The sequence below is a fragment of the Perognathus longimembris genome, chromosome 16 (assembly GCF_023159225.1).
Source record: "Perognathus longimembris pacificus isolate PPM17 chromosome 16, ASM2315922v1, whole genome shotgun sequence".
Taxonomy (NCBI): domain Eukaryota; kingdom Metazoa; phylum Chordata; class Mammalia; order Rodentia; family Heteromyidae; genus Perognathus; species Perognathus longimembris.
This window is the reverse complement of record NC_063176.1, coordinates 45,107,117-45,113,300: the sequence shown is the minus strand read 5'-3', so window position 1 is coordinate 45,113,300 and position 6,184 is coordinate 45,107,117.

The following is a 6,184-nucleotide window of genomic DNA, read 5'->3' as shown; positions in this document are numbered from 1 at the left end:
GCCCAGCTCTGCTTTCCTTCTTCTCAAACTTCCCCTTGCATGGTGTCATGGTGACCTCTAGCAGCTTCAGACTTACATTCTGCCCAGCAACCCCTGCGGAGTGGATGCTTTCTCCCTAGCAGTCTTTGCAGAAGGCCCAGGCTTGCAGCTTTGTAGCCTAAATTGGATGTTAGCACCCATCCCTCGTATGATATTGGCATTCTCAAATGAACAGACCTTGATCCCACAACTCCTGAAGCAGGGTGAGCGAGGGTGAATGAGCGGGCAGACCCCATCAAACCATCCGGACTCAAAGATGGGCTGGCTTTTACAAGAGAGAATGGTTGGGGAGGCCACGAGATGCCATTAGAGTAAGATGCCTACTAATGCTGAAATTAAAGTGTGTGTATTAGAGGGCGCGGGGGGGGGGCGCTATGCTGGAGGAATTGGGGGGAAGGTAGGCCTGGTTTCTAAGCCAGTTGCATTGATGACTGGTCAAACAATGGTATTCCAAGACTCCAAGCCCATGGGCTGAAATTTCACCCGAGGCCCATCAATGGCCGAAGCACATGGACGCCCCAGGTCGGTGGAGATGACCAGCCCCACACGCGGACAGCTGCCCCTCCAGACTGAAGGAAAAGGATCCAAAAGCCAAGGCAGAGAAGTTGAAGACTTGGCTCCACCACAGGGCACTGTGTCGGAAGGAGGGAAAGAGGGGGACGCTTGGCAATTTGTTTGTAATATTTGTGCTTGTTCTGGAAACTGTACAGGCTGAATATATTGGCTCTTGACTAATGAAAACAGAGGGAGAGCCAGGCTGGAAACCTGGCTGTCGTTTCGGTGCACAATTAGGCTTGTTTGTTTAGGTCTCTTTTTATTTGTCTTTAGATGACTCAGATAGGAATACTGCAGGCCTTTCAAAGCGAAGTGTTTGTGTGTGTATTTTAGGGCCAGGACTTAGCCAAGTACAGAAAGACGGCCCTCTGGGGTTATTTTCCTATCCAGGAGTTTTTCAACATTTCAACTAGGGCTGGATAAAGACCTTGCATGCCAGGTTATTTTCATTAGTAGACCCCAGCTTGGGGTGGTAGGAGGGACAAGGGGGTGCAAACCTACAAACACAAAAGTCCCCCCAAAGCGCCACAAGGGTTCCTCTTGTGCTGATCTTGGCCCCGCCCCTCCTAATGGCTTCACCACCCGAACACTTGCGTTTCCTCTGTCGGCCCCTTCATTTGTGTGCCTCCTTCCAGCAGACCACCAGCTCCAGAGGCAAATGCCCTCTCCTTCTGGATGCATTTATAACCTGACCTGCTCTCACAATCCCACTTCCGGCGCTGAGACCCAGAAACGCAGCAGTTGGGGAAGTGGCTTCACACCTAGCAGAGCTCCTCCACCAAAGGGCAGTGACCCCTGAGGATGCCTTGGTTCTGGCCAGTGGAGCTGTTGTTCAGAGCCTTTGTCCTCCTAGATGAGCCACCAGCAAGCCAAGGGGCATGAAGGACATTCTAGTCACCCTTCTAGAGCCTTCTCTCTAGCCCTATGCCCAGTTAGAGGAGAGTCCTTACGGTTTTTGAATAGTAAGATGTTTTGTGTGTTGGCAACAGAAACAAGTGTGCTATGCTTCTAGGATCTGGGTACCAGCCCAGGAAGCTCTGACCAGCTTCTGGGTTCAGATGGCTGTGGGAAGCAACATGAGCAGCCCATAGCTTGCCCCAAGAAGCACTTACTGGCCTGGCACTGGTGGCTTATGACTGGGCTCCTAGCTACTCAGGAGTCTGAGATCTGAGGATCACAGTTTGAAGGCAGCCCAGGCAGAAAGGTCTATGAGAGTCCTATTTCCAATTAACCAGGAAAAATCTGGAAGCAGAGCTGTGGCTCAAGTGGTAGAGTACCAGTCTTGAGAGAGAGAGAAAAACCCCAGTGAAAGTACAAAGCCTTTGAGTTCAAGCCCAAGTACCAGCACACACACACACGGCACTTACACCAAGTGCCAGTTGTTCACACTTGTAATTCTAGCTACTTAGGAGGCTGACATTTGAGGATTGCAGTTCAAAGCCTACCCAGACAGGAAAGGCCATGAGACTCTTATCTCTAATTAACCACCAGAAAACTGGAAGTGGTGCTGTGGCTCAAGTGGAGAGCTGGCCTTGAGTGCAAAAGCTCTGGGACAGTGCCCAGGCCCAGATGGCAAACCCTAGGACTGGAAGAAAAAATAAAAGATCTTCTCTCGACTACACTCACTGAGTCAGGAGAATGGACTACATACTAGCACAGAAAGGATTTGGTCCAACTCTGTTTATTGTATATTCTGTTACATAGAAAATATTTACTTATGGCTATTTTCTGGTAGATTCAGACCATTCCTAGAAGATCTACAAAAACCAACCACAAGCACACATTTGAGTGGTATGCTCAGCCAGGAGACATGATTTATTACTATTATTTCATTAATATTTACCTTACTGTCGCTTGAGTCCTACATATTTCCTTCTCACAGATCTTCTAGCAGTTTTGATGTCTGAATGGTAACTATTCAGGTCAAGATTAGACCCATTTTTCTTGGGCCCCTGAGCTGATGCAGTTTGGGGCTGTCTTTAAGGAAAAACAATACAAAGTGAATACAGAATTATGAAAGTAAATATTGATATTGAGAAAATAAACCCCCATCAGTGATAAATTTTAGAAAGCAGACCAACATTAAGTGAAATACAGAAAAATGGTATTTTAAATTACCCAACCATACTCTTCCAACTTCTCATGGTGGTCAATTGATTAGTACTGATAGAGCTACTGTTTCCACCCTGAATAGCTCACTCCAAATACTTGAAGTGGGGGGGGAATAACTTTTTCATTTCAGTCCCCAGTGACTGTAGTTTCCATTACTTGTAGCTGAGAACAGTTCTGAGGAATACTATGTCCTGTCTTGGGAACCCAGAGTCAATTCCCTGAGAATGGTGAGAGAGAAGAAGCAGATGAGAAGCATGAAAGACTATAGAGTACAGGTGCGCGCGCGCGCGTGTGTGTGTGTTGTGTGTGTGTGTGTGTGTGTGTGTGTGTGTGTTGCACGTGCGCGCTCATGAACCCGTGCTGATCCTGGGGCTTGGACTCATGGCCTAGGTACTGTCCCTGAGCTCTTTTGCTTAAGGCTAGCACTCTACCACTTTGAACCACAGCTCTACTTCTGGTTTTCTGGTAGCTAATTGGAGATAAGACTCTCACGGACTTTCCTGCCCAAGCTGGCTTTGAACCATGACCCTCAGATCTCAGCCTCCTGAGTAGCTAAGGTTGTAGCCCTGAGCCACCAGAGACCCACATAGAAGACTTTTAAGAGGTCCCTGAGGGTGTGTAGACCAAAGAAGGCATCAGGGAGATGGGCCAGACTAGATGAGAAGCCATAGACAAAGCACTCAAAGGGTTCCCTGGGAACTCAAAGGAGAGAATATTCTAGAAAAAAGTGCCAACAGCTCTGATGCTGTAGCCACCAGGAAAGGTCTGAGAAGTGAGAGCTGGACTGAGGGGTACAGATGCTCAAGGGGACTTGGCCCCAAGTAGGCCCAGAGCCACGATGGGGCGACGGGAGTTGGTGGAGCTCAGAAGCAGGGACAGGCCTGTGTGGGTTACCAGTGGGGTGAAGTGGTGAGGTGACAGGGAAGGAAAGGGGAGAGGGGCACAGGAAGAGGAAATGTTCCCTGATCTCTGAGAGAGGAAGCAAAGGGCCTGGCTGCCTATGGACAGGACAGGGGGCAGAGGGAAGTCCCGATCCCTAGCAGGGAGAATCTGCAGGGTTGGGAGGAAAACCTCCCGACTGTACCTCTGTCCACAGAGAGGTGCGAGAGTTCAGTGAGGATAGAGGGAAAGAAAACACGGAGAGGCAAAGGGGGAGAAGAGGAGGGAGACAGGAGAAGAGAAGAAACCGGTGGGGACTCCCTGATGAGGCCCCAGCCTGGCCCAGGCACACGGCACGCCCCTCACAGTGGGACACCGTGTCACTGTGGTCGCCAAGCGCAGATCAGCGAGAGGAGGCACAGCTGCATGCGGCCTGAAGTGGGAGAAGGGAAGGAGGTGACTTTAGAGGCGCTAGGCAAGAGGGGTGCCAGGAGTCAGGTTTAAAAGGATCCACCAGGCAGCGCCATTCGTCTCCCAGGAGGGGGCAGCAGTGCCCCGTGCATCCTGGCGGCCTCTGCTCACTGCCGGCTTTGGGCAAGGCAGGACAAGGCTCCCTAAGAAAGAAGGGACCCCCAGAAGGCTGGCCAGCAGGGAAAGCCTTAGCTTGCCCCTTTCTAACCTCTCTACACCGTGGCTCCAGCTGCCTCTGAAGGCCTCCTGTAGCCAGGATCCACTTCCCCGGCCTCCTTCCCGGGTCTGTCCCTCCACCGCCCTGGCCTGCTTCAGCCCTGCCTGGGCCTTCTCCACGGGGTGCCCCAGGGCTGAGCAGAGGGGCCTGCCATGCTAGGCCCCAAGTAAGCACAGTCTGGGGTCTCCTATGGCAGCCACCAGCCTCCCTCAGAGGCTGGATGGGGGTGCCTTGGGGGTCCCCGTCTGGATTCCACGTGCTGAGGTCAGGATGTCCCAAAGACTCGGAGGAGCCAATAGTCTCATTCCTTCACTTAGAATGAATCTGCTCTTTCTCGTCTGTGCCTCACTCCCTAGTTGGTGGCATGGAAAGATGAGTTCAATAACCTAGTTAAAGTCGGAGCTGATATTTTAGACCCTTCAGATAATGCCAGGTCTTTAGGACAAGACTGTCATTGTCCCTTTTCACTCTCTCATGCCAGGACACATGGCGCATTGCATCTTCTGGGCCGGGGAATCTTTGATCCCACGAAGGTCCCTGGATATATGCCAGCTACTGTTCGTTGGTCTTTGGGAAGTCATGCATTTAAAAAACAAAAACCAAAACCTGGGGGTATTTCCTGTCCTGGGGTCTGATTCCCTCCCAGCCTCCATTCTTCCAGCCATCTAGACTGGGTAACAGCCTCAGCTGGGCCCCAGCCCGAAAGCAAAAGCTTTCCCACATCTTGCAATGGCTCTGTGGGTTCACCCATTCATGGTGGCCCTCCATCACCTTGTCTGGCTCTAGCCAGCCTGTCAGCGCAGGCTCTCAGCCCTCCACCTGCATTGTGTTTACTGAGGGTGTTCAAGGGAGGGGCAGCTTGGCCCCCATCCGGGCTGACTCCCGCCCTCCCTGGATGTTCCCGGTCTGTGGATCAATCCTGCCGTCCTCCTGGGGCCTTGTGAGAGGGATTTCTCCCCAATTCTAGCACTCAGGATGATTCTGCCCAACGTGTCTACTGCCTTCTCTTTTTCTTAAGATTCCCAGGACAGAAATAGAGTAAGCTCCACCTTGCCTTTACCTCTCTTTTTCCTTCAGAACCCTGTGAGTCCTCCGAAGCGGGCCTTGATATCTTGTTTTGTGTATGGAAGGACTCAGGGCTTAGCTTGCATCCAGACAGACGAAAGGAGGAGGAAGAATCAGGAAAATCCCCCAGGGTCATGGTGTGCATGCAAAACCTTTCTGCAATATCCTACTTTGAGCCAGGCGCCGGTGGTCACACCTCTAAACTCTAGCTATTCAGCAGGCTGAGATTTGCGGATCGTGATTCGAAGCCAGCCTGGGCAGATAAGCCTGTGAGACTCTTCTCCAATTAACCACCAGGAAACTTGAAGGGAAGGTGTGGCCCAAAGTAGAGCAAAACAGCCATGAGCCATGAGCAAAACAGCTCAGGGACAGTAACCCAAGCCCCAAATCCAAGCCCCATGACTGAACAATTAAATAAGTAAAACCCTATTTTGAGTGACTAGAGTTGAACATTGCCTTGGTCTCTCTCTTAGAAGTTTTCCTGTGACGAGCCTCTGCAGGGAGACTCTCTTGGCCGGCACCCTCATCCCTTTCCTATGAACACACCGTATCTGGGGAGAACTGGCACCGTCCCGCAAGCCCTCAGAGCTCTGTCCCTTTCTGTCCCTTCCATGCCACTGCCCCTGCAGATCAGCAGGTGACAGCAGGTGTCTCCCAGATCTAGGTTCTTGTGACTCCATGTTCCATGAGGCCAGGTCTGCCCTGCAGCCTGCAGAGAAAGTCTACTTTGTCCTGTTCCCCAGGAACACGGCACGCTCTTAGCCTGACCCCTACTGTGGTCAGCCTGTGTCCCCCCTTGAATGTCCACAGTTTCCCCTTTCCCAGGTTCATACCTACAGCACCCCT